Consider the following 16,281-nt stretch of genomic DNA (forward strand, 5'->3'; position numbering starts at 1 on the left):
GGCACACAAACCATTTATTGAAAAATATAGTTTGATTCCAACCACTCAACTTCAACAACAACCATAAGTGACAAAAAAAGGGGGAATGTAATATTGATGATTATATACTGAATGAGACAATGGTGAGATTAGGTAGTACACAAGAGTCAAAGTTAGAGTTTAGAAGACACACATGGTATGCCATAAACACAATCATATTACTTATTGTAATGTAAATATATGCATGTGTTGTTATATTATCTAGTTGAGATAAGTTTTGGAGTTCTATATGAATTGTGTCATAGGATTAGGGGAGTACTCTTATTCTTTTATTGTAATGATCTAATCATGAGAAAGTTTTTTTTCACTAATGTCAAAGGAGGAGATTGTTGGTATCTCTAAATCTTGTTTTCTATTAGTGTCAAAAACTTAATCATATATAAGGTAGAGTCAATCGATCATCACTACAACCAAGCTACTTTATGTAGGCTAAGTCATATGAAGACTTGTAACTAAAGATGTGTCTACAAATCTCTATAGGAGCCAAGGAATTCTTTTGTCCCCAAGTATTTTCAGTATAAGACAAGCCTAGTGAATGCTAAGTAGTTAGAGAACATTGATGTCAAGTTATACAAAAGGTGTCAAGTATAGTTGAGGTCAAGCAATAGAATGAAGACCAATTATGACCAAGCATCAAAGATAGTAAGTGTCAAGAAACATAGAATTAGCATCGAAGTTAGAAATGATACAAACTTTGAGGTAAACCATTTCAAGTCATCATTCTGATTAGATTGAAGATCAGATCATAATTGAAGAGTGGAGAGCTGTAATCAACAATACTAGTGTAAATTGAAGGATTGGGTACTAAGATAGTTCTAATAGATTGAACCAAGGATAATCTCTTAATAGACTAGTTTTAATATACCTTTTGTAAATATCTTAACTAAGCCCTCACTTTATTATAAGTGTAAAATCCACTCACAAGGTAACACCTATTAATATTAACAACATTTAATAGGGTAGAGCCCTCAGAGGGTAGATCATAAAAAATGATCAAAATTGTAATCCTAAGAGGTTAACTTTGTTACTATAGTAGTGAAGATTTATCGATGTCATCCCCACCCTAGTTTTACCTTCACCTTGGAGGGTTTTTGGGTAACCAAATCTTTGTGTTATGTATTTACATTTCATGCATGTGATTGATAGTTAGATCTACATGTTACAACATTTTGATTTTACTAGTTATGCTACACATGAATTAGATACAAAATAGAAAATATGGTGAGTATAGTAAAGTTATTTTAAGGGATGAAAGTTTTATAGATCTCAATTCACCCCCATCCCACCCCCCTCTTAGTATCTCATTCCTGAACTAAGACTCCCAAAAGTTCCTAGAATATAGATTTAAAGTTGATTTAACTTCTAGAAAGGTCTTAGGTAGTAGTTTTTGGATCTATAACTACAATTTTTTTGAAAATTAGTTTTTGGGTGAAAGAAAAGAAAGTTGAATGGGTCACCTAATTTCCAAATTTACAACCCCAAGAAAAAACAAGCCCTAGAACTCAAAATCCTTGGGAAATAGGTTGACTTGAGTTCACTTATTTGAGAACATGTGACTTGGTTTGACGTATTTTAGAATAGGTCAACCTATTCTAGGATTGACCTAAATGAATCTAATCTTGAGGTATAAAAATCTATGTAGATAAAAATGCAAGAAGCAAGACAAAATAGAAGAAATAGTTGACAAAGAACAAATCCATCCATGGTCCTTAAGGTCACTAAAGTGTGGGATCTAAAAAAACTTAAATAATGGGCCCTTCTATTTCAAGATTTTGCACTTATGCCCCACTAGGGGGAGTATGAGTTGCCTTAAATTCAAGGTAAAGTTGATCAAAATAAAAAGTTGATCTCATCATGACTAAGGAGATGAAGAAACCATCAAGTCTCAAATCAACTTGATTCTTTTTTATATTCAAAATCACAACAAGAGAGATGTTGTTGACAAAAGAAAAAGTGTTGTCAACTCGCCCAATAAGGTATGTGTTCCTTATCATGAAGTACATGAGAAAGAAAAGTGTGTTGTACCAAAATATGACATTGAGTTCTCTAGAAAGTATGTGTGATATGTTATTCAACAAATCAAATATGAATTGAAAGGTCTAAAAGGTATATGTGGTATGCTATTAAATTCATCAAAAAAGATTCATCCTTAAGGGAACTCCATGTCCCAAAAAGAAGAATAAAAAGTGACCTAAGTGTAATGATGTGTGTGTTTGTCCTTAAGGGATCAAAAAAAAGATCAAGCTTTCTAGACTGACAATAATTCAAAGATGGTTAAATAACAATGATTAGGCCTCATAGACAGTTAGGAATCAAAATAGGGATAAAGAGTAAGGATCAAATTTTCCAAACTATTGGTGGTCCAAAGAGAAATCTACAAAGAAAGAAAAAATTTCAAGCCCCCATGAACTAGTAATATTTGAATAGATGAATCTAAACCATCAATGTGTGTGTGTGTGTGTGTGTGTGTGTGTGTGTGTGTGTGTTTGTGTGGACAAGGGGGGTTCAAGTGAGAAGAGTGTATACCCCCATGTTAACATAATTGAAATATCTTTAATGAAAGAATTCAAGCATCCATTACAAATTTTTCCACTACAGAATGCCACCAAGAGAAATACTACATTAAAAAAAAGCGTGAAGGAGATCTTCCAACCTTGGGGTCAGTATGGCCATATGATAATATGTAATAACATATCAACTTGTATTAAATATCATCATTTCTCAAAGGAATTATAACTACAACATAATGGAAGAAAAGTATGTAAGGGATACAAAGAAGATCATTTTTGGGGTGGTAACATAGAAACCAAAAAGAATTGATGCGACCATTTTGCAAGCATCCAAGAAGGCTATACATGTTCAATAACTTTATCATCTTGTACAAATGGAACAAGAATAATTGTCTAAAGAAATCTAGAAAAATTATATAATAAAGAGAAAGAGCACAACATGGGGGAAAATTTAACACAAATACAGAAAGACTATTGTTCTAGAGAAGTCCACTTCAAGTGTGTCACTTAGCCCCCCTTGCTGCCATCTTGGAATATATCATTAGGAAAAGGTGGGAAACTCACAAAGGAACAACATCTAACACAAGAGGTGTTGGAAGTGGGTCAATTAATGACCCTCATAGCATTTTTGGCATGGCTTAACTAACTCATGTAGTTCTATAAGACTATTGGTTACATCAAGCATTGATTGATGGATCTTTTGGTACAACAAAAGCCTTGGCCTTTCTAACAATTGGTATCAGATCTTGGTCACATGTTTGAATCTTACATGACATGGCAAGTGATGTTGGGAGGGGGATTATTAGGAATGGTTTAACATCTCTTGTAGGATTTGAAACATGGATTAACCACCTCCTATGTTTCTAAAGATTATTAGTCTTGGTGTAAATAAGTATTTACTTATTACATTTACTTAAGTTTTACTTAGGTTAATGCATTATTTAATTATTTTGTATTATTTTATTATTATTTTAGGTGAGACACTTAGAAGTTTGTGTACTCTCATTGAGTTACACAACTCTAATTATGCACATGGTGTCTACAACATAGGAGTATGCATCATTCACTGATTTGTCATGATGACAACACAGTTATCAGCACTCCTTATTTAGCACATGTTGTCTACACCACTGATTTGCGTGCTACACCATTGTAGGCTTATCCCCACACCATCACACTTAATCCCGTGCTTAATGGAGGATAATCTATATCTGGTGGACATGTGACTAGTTGTATGACATATCATGATGCTGACTTCTATGCATTCTAGAAGCTCTCCTGAGGCTTTTATATTCAGGCACTCCTAGTGTACTCTTGAATCAAGTTATTGAATGAATATCATCATTCTGATCATACTCTATCTATTTTGGTCTATTGTGTGCTTGTATTGAGTTCTTTAGTTCTTGGGTGAATTCTGGCCTAAACCAAATTCTTACATGGTATCAGAGCTGAGGAGGATTCTCATCACGTAGCTATTTGAGACCGTTCATGCTTCCACACCTCAACATGAATCCAGAGGATCCAAAAAAATTGAGAGCATCCAAAGCTAGATCTGACCTCTTCATTGTGTCCAGAGCATTGATTTGGTGAAGATTGACTATAAATTTTCCTATATTGGGTGAAAGTTGATCATGAGACAATTTTTTTTTGCAAATCGAAACCTGGAGGCCCCCATTTTGTAGTTTGGGTATGATTATTTTATTTGATCTATGAATCTGTATTTCAGATCTATAATTTAATAATTTCTCTACTATATTTTTTCAAATTTGTATTTTCAAAATTATTTAGTCCACTCAAGCAGACTAGTTGCAGAGAATTTTTTTTACAGAGCTGGGCTATCAGATCCTGGCTCTGTATTTTGGGAATTATTTATTCGCAGGAATTTTATTATTTTAATTGAGGTCTGTTCACCTTTTGGCCTCATAAATCTGAGGGTTGCACCTCCTACTAAATCCATGAATTCTTACCAAATCTACCATCGACTAAATCGGGCAAAGCGTTATTACTGGCGGCACTGATTTTTAGAATTGTTACCTTACAAATTCCATCATCGAATTTGAATAAATCTGATGGATATAACTCACATCAGCCCTACCAACAATATGCTCCAAAAACTAGTTGATGATTGATTTGTAGAGACTATTATTTGAATAGTTCGAAGGGCAGATTTCACGCACATGTGGGATCAAATTCTCAATGAAAAGTTTGGCAAGCGCACAAAAAATTGGTGACGACAAAGTTTAAAGAGTCTTTGGTGCCATATAAAAGCTCAAAATCTAGCGAGTTTAACATGGGCCAATCCACCAACACCACATGGCAAAATCTACTGCAATCCTTGGAGATAGCGCTGGTCTCAGCCTTTTTTCAGCAGACGAATCAAGCTATGACACATGGACCACACATAGTCATCCACGTAGATTGTCCCTATCAGCAGTTCGTATGCTGAGTAATCACCATGTCTACAGCCATTTGGGAGTACAGTTAGCGTATGGTTCAGACCTGTCATATGTTGGTACGATTCATATAGTACAAAAATTTGGCATCATCTACCACGTCATCCAGTGGCTCGAAGTTTTGCTAACATCATCATTTTATTGTCCCAAAATTGATGCCCGTCTAGACATCAAAATAGGCCAAATTATAACCATTGCGATGGTTGTATGACCATCAAATTTAACCTCACAGTTTGCTGATGTAACCCCTCTCCAAATCAACTTTGGATTTTGCAGTCCAACTTCAAGAGGCCATAACTCACACATCCGAACTCCAAATCAGGTGCAAATTTTTTTGGAATTGGGTAAAATTTTTTAAATTTTTTAGTGGCAGCTAGTTTCTGGTTTTGGTTCATGGATTGTTTAGAATTTGCATTTTTTGGAAATTTTACCTAGATAATTCTACATTTTTCAACTTCAAACCCTCTATATAGGCACATCTAGAGTAAAAAATAGATTCTATTTTTTTTGAAAGTGAGAATTTTTTGTGAACTTTCTAGATCTGGTATCAGATTGTAGTGTTGTGTGGACAAAATTATCACTTTCAGCAATAGGGCCTCTCTTTTCTTTGTAATGCTTTAGAATTGTAGAACATTGTAAAGTTTCAAATTTTTACTCTATTAAGATGTTGTAACAAGCAAAATTAGAAGTCCACGAAGGCCAAAATTGGCAAGTGGCCCATTGTAATCTCACTACTGATAAAGCATCCAAAGTATCTATTTTGGTGGGGGGGGGGGGGGGGGGGGGTTCTTGATTTAGTGAAAAGGGGGGGTGTTCTTGGTGTTGTGTTCTCTGTTTTCTACACCTTTTTTTCATTTTCTACATTATGGGCAACTTTAAGTTTCCTAAATTAACTCCTCATAACTATGCTTTGTGGTCAATCAAAATGTTGTATCAGTTAATGCATAATGAAGTTTCACAATATGTAGATGGTACTCTTCCTAAACCAACAGGTGATAATGTATCAACAAGTGAAATTTTAGATTGGGTAGCCATGGATAGAAAAGCCCTAGGTGATATATGTTTGGGGGTAGATGATAAAATCATGTACCAAATCAAGAAATGTACTACATCCAAGGATGCTTGGGATACCCTTGAAGCCTTTATGGTAAAGTGTCTGAAGAGGATGTGTTTGAAATTGAAGATGAGCTAGTTTCCTTAGTTCCTAAGTCATATGACTCAATACAGGACTTCATCATTAAGGTGAATTAATTAAGGACAAAGCTTACTAATTGTGGGAGTTCTATAAAAGATGATAGACTGATCTATCTCATTGATGACAAGCTACCATCTAAATATTCCACATTTGTATCTTCTTTTAACACCTCAAAGACTACCTTAGGGTCTGCCTACAAGAAAGTCACTTTTGATGAATATGCTAAATAGTTGGATGATGAAGAAAAGAAGTTGAAATCAATGGGGATTCTCAAATCACCTCATTCCAAAGCATTGGTGGCCAATGATGGTTCTCAACATTTAGCTGGACAGTCTTCAAATAAAGGAAAGAGTAAAAAGAAATGGAAGAGAAAATCTAAGGATGCAGAAAAGATAGTTCACCACAATCAAATCAACAAGGCAAGTCCTCAAATTCCAAAAAGGAAGGGGACAACAATAATAAGGAGAAGAAGAAGTGTGCTTATTGTAAAAAATTGGGTCATGAAGAGCATGAGTGTTATCTCAAAAAGATTGATGAATTAACCAACATCATGAAGAAACATAATGTTCCATTGCCTAATGCTTACAAGGATAAAGGATTGTCTTCAGATTCAAAGGGCAAAGGGAAAGCATTCATGGAAAATGCAAACTCTTCAAAGGAATGGATATTTGAATTAGGCACCTCATATCATATGGGTTCTTCAAGAGAGGATTTTTCTTCATTGAATCACTCAAAGGTACTGCACATCTTCATGGGGAATGATAGAAAAATGGAAGTTGAAGGAAAAGGAAACATGGAAATGGAAAATGGAGAGTTTCAAGAGGTTCTCTATGTTCCAAACCTAAGTTCAAATCTCCTATCAATCTACCAAGTCACTCACTTTGGAGATGGACATAGAGTTGAGTTCCTTCCTAACTCAGTAAAAGTGCACAGTCTTAAAGATAATTCCTTGGTTTTAGTGGGGAAAGTGAATGATCACAAGAGGTTGTACTCTTTCTCTCATTTTGTACCCAAGTCTTCTTCAAAGGCCTTGTTATCTCAATCCAATTCAAACATGCAATTATGGCATGAGTGGTATGGTCATCTTGACTACCGCTACCTTTAGCAACTTTGCACATACCACATGGTGAAAGATCTACCTCAAATCAACTTTTCTAAGGGTGAATGTTCAACAGATTTAGTGGATATGCATTTAGAGGGGAAGTTACAAAGAGGGAAGTCTTCTAGAGAAACAGGTGTTCTACAAATGGTTCACATGGTATTAGTAGGTCTTTTGCATTCAGCCAGGGTCGCTACATACTCACCTTAGTTGATGACTTTTCAAGGTTCACTTGGGTCTACTTTCTGCATAACAAGAATGAAGTGTTGGACACATTTCTAGCCTTCAAGGCTCATGTATAACAGAAATCTAGGAAAGCCATCAAAATATTCCGAATGGATAATGGAAAGATGGATGTGAATAGAAGACGTAAGGACTTTTGCAGACATGAGGGAATTGATCTTCAGACTCCTTTAGCATTCAGTCCACATAAGACAGATGTTGCAACATTGAGGATTAGAACTCTTTAGTCAGATTAGAACTCTTAATTCTATGACAAGTTGCATGATTCATGCCAAGTCTCTCGATCCATCATTAGAAGTCGAAGCAATCTTAAGTGCTACTCACATTCTCAATCATTCTTCTCATCTAGCCTTAGATGGCAAAACTCCTTTTGAGGCATGGTGCGGCAGAAAACCTATTGTGACACACTTCAAAGTCTTTGGTTGTCCTACATGGGCAAAAAGATCTTCTAGGGGATGCAAGGCACAATCATCTTGACCTTGTACCTTCATTGGTTATGAAGACTATGTGAAGGCATATAGACTTCTAGATCTTGAGACACATTAGATATTTGTGGAGAAGGATGTACGAGGAAAGTTCACCTAGCTTGTCCTCTACTCCTCTTCGCACATGATACAGTGTGGATATTGATAGTGATTCTAGTGATAGTGCTTCAACATATTTAGATATATGGAGTTCTATTGATAGATACAATGAGAGGTCACTTCATTAATTTAGTCCACATGCATACATCACCATAGTGATAGATCTAGAACAACAGGGTACATCAAGTCTTCTAGATACAAGTTCAGTGATAGATTTGGGGGATAGCATTCATGATCTGCCTCTTCTTCTTGATGTAGAATTACCTTCTCCAGTTGTCATGGGGGTTCCATTAGACTCTCTTGTTCATTCTCTACATGATCAATCCTCACACATTGAAGTGATTGTGGATACTTATGATCAACAATTGCAGTAGGATTCTTCATTAGTTGCAGAGATATACAATTGTTTGAGATAGGTTCTTCAGCCAGTTGAATAGGTTTTAGAGACACCCATGGAAGCATCTCATTTGTACCATTGGCATTGTTTCTTCCTAAGGGGAGGAACACCATTGTGCAGTCTTGGATCAACTTCTTCATCAGAGCAGTCACTGCTCGACATTCTTCTTTGGAGGGGGGGGGGGGGGGAGCCCATCCTGTCTCTCTTCCTCTTCTCATCATTATCTTATGTATATATTGGATGTATGTTGTAATGGGGGGGTCTTGATTGCTCCATCCATCCATGCATCCTCTTTTATCTCTCTTTTTGGGGGAGGGTTTCTCCCATGAGGTTTTCCCTCTTTCCACACTTTATGTGAGATTGCATATCATTATGTACATGGGTACCTAACATGGCCTAGTAGTCGGGACCCATTCTGCATATCATCTTAGATTTTGTAAGCTTAAGGGAATTTCCCTAAGTTTCACTTAAGAGGGGGTGTTGGTGTAAATAAGTATTTACTTATTACACTTAAGTTTTACTTAGGTTAATGCATTATTTTATTATTATTTTAGGTGAGACACTTAGGAGTTTGTGTACTCTCATTGAGTTACACAACTCTAATTATGCACATGGTGTCTACAACACAGGAGCATGCATCATTCACTGAGTTGTCATGATGACAACACAATTATCAGCACTCCTCATTTAGCACATTTTTTCTACACCACTGATTTGCATGCTACACCATTGTAGGCTTATCCCCACATCATCGCACTTAATCTTGTGCTTAATGGAGGGTAATCCATATCTGGTGGACATGTGCCTGGTTGTATGACATATCATGATGCTGACTTCTATGCATTCTAGAAGCTCTCCTGAGGCCTTTATATTCAGGCACTCCTAGTGTACTCTTGAATCAAGTTATTGAATGAATATTGTCATTCTGATCATACTCTATCTATTTTGGTCTACTGTGTGCTTGTGTTGAGTTCTTTAGTTCTTGGGTGAATTCTAGCCTAAGCCAAATTCTTACAATTAGTTTCATTATGCATTGATACATCAATGTTTTGGTGAAATAAAAACCTTGACATTTCTAATAATAGGAACCACTGCCAGATCCAAGAAAGGATGTAGGTAGGAGTCATTGTGTTCATAACTAGGAGTGAGTGTTAACTATTTAGAAAGCATGTTATCAAAATCATAATACATATCAATATGTTTGTATTCATTATCACTAAAATTAGAATCATTATCATCATCAAGAGTATCTTCTATATATAGATTAAAATAATCTAGAATATGAACAAAATTATCACCATTATGCATTTGCATTATATTACTTGTTGGAAACCCACAATTGGAATGATTATTGTTTTGTTATTGATGTCAAATATATGGATAAGACATATTGCTACCTAATCTAAATGTCATATTTATTTGATTGATGAAGAGGATTGGAGAGTTACTCATAACTATATAGCACCTAGAGTAAAGGTTGAAGTTATGAAAAGGAAGTTACAATGGACATTTAATTAGATAGACTTTGATAAATCCAAGTAATTTTTTATGTCAAGAAAGCTAAGCCTAGCTAAGAAAAAGAGTAAAATACTAAGGAGTGTCAAGTAATGCTAGTGTTGACTAAGCCATAGTTAGTGCTGACCAAATCTAGTGTTGATTGAGCATTAGCATTGACCAAGCAAGTTAGTTGATGTTGAGCCAAAAAGCTTAAACATCAATTGAGTATTTCAAGTAGTGACCAAGTGTCAAAATTTAGTGATTAGTACATGACAGTAAAAGATCAAATTCAAAGAAATCATAGATCAAGTTGACTTAGTTTATTTCTTGGGAGATGTAAAATGTGTTGAAGATAAGATTGATGAGTTGGATCATTAAATTCAAGGTGATGAATACGAAAAGACTTAACAGAAGGATTCTAGAGAAGTTTCCAAACAATGATCTAGAAGATGTATATATACATTGAATAAAGTTGATTCTGATCATAGAACTTAATATCTACAATGGATATAGAAAATGGTAAGCAAGAATTTCCTATTTAAGGACATATAAAACTAAGCATCTGGTGCCCAGTCCAACCTCAGCTAGTTTGTGTGAGTTTGAATTTGAAGGAAGTCATATAGAGAAAGGTTTATCAAATACATAGAAGTGAGTGTATGTGAAGATTTTTAAAAAAAGGCTTGTAGATGTGATGCTATTTTTGATAACTAAATTTAGGAAAAGGGCTTAAGTATTGATGAGAACAACGAACTAATTTTTTGAAGGGTGTCCAAGTAGATAAGGATCAGAGATGACAATGAAAGTATTAGTAGTGAACCTGTATAAGGACCAAATAGAGATCTAAACCAACAAAAAAGAGTTGTAATCATACAGATCAAAACCTAATATTTTCTTTCATATCATTGTAAATAGTTTGTATTGAAATCCTTCTAACAAAGGTTGACCTAATAGTCATTTGAAGACTTAATAGTCTATGTATATCTATTAATTAGGTGGCATTCTAAATTGAATTATAAAAGTCCTCGTACAAGGCCACTCCTAATAAGGTGATTAAATACTCTAACCAAGTCACGTTTAACATGTTTTGTAACCTTAAATAGGATTAGCTCCTAACATAGCTCACTTTGAAAGAGTGAAAAATAGTGGCATGTTGCTGGTTGTTTTTACCAAATTGGGTTTCCACATAAAATCCTAGTGTCAAACTATAATGAATTTCTTAAGAAAGTTTTACATGTGATGATGTTTTCATTATTCAATGTAAGTTAAAGTTATATGATAGTTTTATAGAACTAACCGACCAACAATAGTATATGTAGGATAAGTAGAATAGTGATGTGTTTAATATTTAATTGTTCAAGTGGTATGTATAGACCTTGAGTAACTCATTCACCCTCCTTAGTTATTCTAAACATTTCTAAAAATTGGTATTAGATCTCAATTCTTACAAAGAAAACTTTAGAGGTACTTAAGGATAAATTTCATGAAAAACAAGAGAGATGTACCCAAGTTGAATAAGGAGAACTTTCCTACATGATAGACCCTAATGAGACTACACATATCCAATATCAATGATGTTGCTATAAATTTTTTGAGCAATGAATATCTAGAGGTAACAACTACTCCTTTGACTACTAAAGAACTAATATAAAAGTTAAATCATAACCAAGCAATGTTGGAGATTGCCTCAACCCTAAGCTATGCCAATTTTTAAGACCTAAAAGATTGCAATATTACAAAGAAGATATGGGATAGATTGAAGACCATACATGGAGATGATGAAAATTTACTAATAGCCAATGTAGAAAGCCTGGGAGCTAAATTTCATGACATGAGAATGATAAAATCTAAAACATAGTACAATATTGCAAAAGAGTTAAAGAGATTGTTAATTCTATTCGAGGAGAAAATGGAACAATTGAAGATGATATAGGGATGATTAAGGAATTGAGGACTCTACTCCCTATAAATGTCATTAGAGTCTCTAAAATTTAGGAACTAAGATGCACACTAGGTAAAAATTTGACCTTAGAAGGTGTAATTAGTAGACTTACTTTTTTTCAGATGTCTAATTTTGATAACTACACACCTACTGCCCTTGAATCTAATTTCAAGTCACAACTAGTTCTTAGCAAGAAGAAAGGAAAATATGTGAAGAGTAAAAGCGATAGATCTAATGATGAGATTGATGAATTTGAATCCATCATTGCAAAAAGGTTTGGAAGAGGAAGAGGTAAATACAAAGGTAAACTACCTATCATTTGTTTTTCATACAACAAAGTTGGTCATATTGCTATTAGATGTCCTGATAGAGAAGATAAGGATGAAAAGAAGGAAAACAAGTAAAAAGGAAGAAGAGAAGACAAAAAGTACAGAAGAAGAAAGGATGAAAAAGGTAAGAAATCTTGTTATATTGCTAAAGAAAAGATTGATAATGAATCTGATAGTAATGATGATGAATTTATCTATGTTGCTATGAAAGAAGAGTCTAATGAAGATGAGAAATTTGCATTAATTTCTTATGTGAACAAAGTGATAGATAGATAATTGATAGTGGATGTTCCAATCATGTAACTAGTGATAAAGAAAAATTTGAGGATATAGATCCTTAAAATGGTAGATGTGTTAAATTTGTTGATCATACCCCATGTTTTATAAAAGGTAAAAGCACTATTCAACTGACTGACAAGATAACATGTGAAAATACTTACTAGGTTAAATGACTTAACAACAATATGAGGATACAAAGATGGATTTGTGCATTTCAAGATGCTTAGATGATGGAAGATGAATCTATAAGAACATATATAGGTAGGATATCAAAAATTACTATAGGTATTAAAGCTCAAAGGAGGAAACAAAGAAGATGATGAGGTTATATGGAAGATATTGAAGCTTCTAACACCACCATTCAAGCCAATAGTTCAAATGATACAGTTGTTCATATCTTGTTCCAAGGATTTCACAAAGGAGACATTGCTTGGAAAACTTGAAGCTATGGAGAATAAACTCAAAAACTCTAGAGAACTAATCAAAATAGAGACAACTTTTAGTGCCTTAAATATTCAACCTAATCTATCTAGGAGCACAAGTGCTAGAGGAGATTTTTCTAGCTGCAGTAGATCTGAAGAAGATAGAAAGATTGATGAAGTAGTAGCCCTTCTAGTAAGAAGAAAGAAAGGAGGTGAGAAAATCTTTAAATGTTGGAGTTGTGATGAGTATGGTCATTGTGCGTCTAATTTTTGTAAAAGGAAGAAAAATTATAAGGGAAATCATAAGTCAAACAAAGATAGAGATTAATTATATGCAAATGAAGATAATGATTATGATGATCAAGCATTAAGTTCCAGTGACAATGAAATTAGATTTGTGACAATTAAAGAGGAAATTATAGAGAAGGTAGCTTTGGTATCATAGGTTGAGAAGAAATCTCATTGGATAATTGACAGTGGTTGTTCATATCATATGACTTGTGATATGAACAAGTTTGTTGACTTTAAAAGTTAGGATGGAGACATTGTTAGAGTAGGAAACAATGCAACACGTCAAGTAAAAGGTATTGGATCTATAAATATTGATGGTGAATCTAATACTAAGGATGTATACTTTGTTGATGCTTTAAAGTACAATCTTTTGAGTGTTGCACAACTAGTAGACAAATTTTACCAGTTGCAGTTCATAGAAAAGACATGCATAATCAAATACAAAGATGGAAACATAATTGGAATAGGAACTAGATCTAAAGGTAATGTACTTCAATTGAATCCCACTAAAATGACATGTTTGGTTGCAAAGGTAGATGAAAATTGGTTATGGCATAAGAGATTCTATCATATAAAATTTGATAGTATTGTGAGGACTAGTAAAATGTTTCATGTTAGAGATTTGCCAAAGATATTAAAGCCTACTAACACAATTTGCAAGGAATGTATTTTGGTAAAGCATAACAGAACTTCTTTTCCTCACAAGAAGTTTACTACTATAGAGAAGTTGGAGATTGTAGACATAGATCTTAGTGGTCCCACAAAGACTAGAGGATTCTATGGTGAAAAGTAATTTATTATTCTTGTTGATGATTTTTCTATCTAATGATGTAGGTTGCATTTCTTAAAGAGAAATCAGAGGCATTTGACAAGTTTAAGATATTCAAGAATAGAGTTTAGAATGAATCTAATGTAAAGATTAAATGTTTAAGATTAGATAAAGGAGGAGAATTTACTTCAAATGAGTTTAACATGTTTTGTGAGGAAAATAGAATCAAGAGACAACTATCAACTCTAAGAACCCCTAAACAAAATGGTGTTGCAGAGAGAAGAAAGAAGTCTATAATAGAAGTAGCTAGAGCTATGTTAGCAAAAACTAATGTATCCAAGAAATTTTGGAGAGAAGAAGCGAATATAGTAGTCTACACTATGAACAGAGTTCAAGTTAGTAAGGACACAAAAAAGACACCTTATGAACTATGGTTTGGTCACTCACCTATAGTTAAGTACTTTAAAATATTTGGAAGTAAGTGTGACATATAGAGAGATGATGGCATTGGTAAGTTCAATGCTAGAAGTGATAAAGGTATGTCTCTTGGTTATTCATTAAAAAGAAAGGCTTATAGATTTTATAATTAGAGAACTAAGACTATTATGGAAAGTGCTAATGTGAGAATTGATGAGCAATTCTAAATAGAAGAGAGAATGGTTGATTACATTTCAAATGATATTGTTGTTACTAAGCCAAGAAATGATGAGGTATTTCTTGAAAATAACAATTATTTGCATAATGAAGGAGAGTAAAGGTAGGAAAAAATTTTAGAACCTTTAGTAGAGACAAGAGTTGAGATAACAACTCCTACTTCAAGAAAGGACATGATATAGAAACACCCAAAAGAAAAGTTAAAGGTGTGATGACAAGAAGTAGAGCTAATGAAGAACTATGCTTGATTCTTAAGTTGAGCCAAATAATGCAGATGAAGAATGTAAAGATGAGTATTAGAAGCAAGCTATGAAAGAGGAATTGAATTAGATAGTAAAGAATGAGACATGGGAATTGATCCTTAGACCAATATATAAGAATGTGATAGGAAAGAAATGGGTATTCAAGAACAAAATGAATGAGAGAGGAGAAGTTGTAAGAAACAAAGAAAGATTGGTGTGTAAAGGTTACTCATAGCAAGAAGGAATAGACTATGAGGAGACTTATGCTCTAGTGGCTAGAATAGAAGCAGTAAGATTATTCTTTTCCTATGTAGCACAAAAAAAATTCAAAGTATATCAAATGGATGCCAAGTTAGCATTTATAAATGAAGAACTTGAAGAAGAGGTATACATTGAGTAGCCTAAAGGATGCCCTTTGATAGATGATAAGGACATAATATGCAAACTGAGGAAAGCACTATATTGATTGAAGCAAGAACCTAGAATTTGGTATGAAAGGTTGAACAAGAATTTGACAAAGCTCAAATATTGCAAAGGTATGGCATATAGTAATTTGTATTGGAAACAAAGTGATGATGGTTTGATGAATTTAATACTATTTATTGATGATATCATATTTGGAGGAAATTATGAAGAAAGTAAGAAGTTTGTAGAAGAAATGAAGAAATAATTTGAATTGAGTATGATAGGAGAGATGAAATATTTCCTAGGATTGTAGATAGTACAGAATAAACAAGGAATCTTTATTTCTCAAACTAAGTACTTGAAGGATTTACTGAAAAGGATTTTTTTGGAAACACGAAAACTTAATAGAACACCCATTGTAACTGGACACAAGTTATCTACTAAGGATGAGACACCTACTATTGAGTAGAAGAAGTATAGATCTATGATTGAAGGTTTGCAATATCTGAGTCACACAAGGCCAGATATAGGAAATGTAGTTGGAATTGTTGCAAGATTCTAAGTTGATCCTAGAGAAGTACATTATGCAACAATGAAAAGGATATTTAGATATCTAAAAGGAACTTCAAAATTTAGATAATGATATGAAAAATCTAATGATTTTACTCTAAGTGCTTATACTGATGTAGATTGGGCAGGCAATATGGATGATAGAAAGAGAACTAGTGGAGGATCTTTCTTTCTTGGAGGAAGATTGGTTTATTGGTTAAGCAAGAAGAAACATTGTATATCTCAAAGTAAAGTAGAAGCAAAGTATATTGTAGTAGCAAATAATTGTAATCAAGTTATCTAGATGAAGTAGATACTAAAGGATATAAGGATTGAAATTAGTGAACCTATTTTTATACATTGTGACAACACAAGCACGGTAAAT

Source organism: Cupressus sempervirens, chromosome 2 (genome assembly GCF_028749045.1).
Source record: "Cupressus sempervirens isolate cs-2001-9-10 chromosome 2, ASM2874904v1, whole genome shotgun sequence".
Taxonomy (NCBI): Eukaryota; Viridiplantae; Streptophyta; class Pinopsida; order Cupressales; family Cupressaceae; genus Cupressus; species Cupressus sempervirens.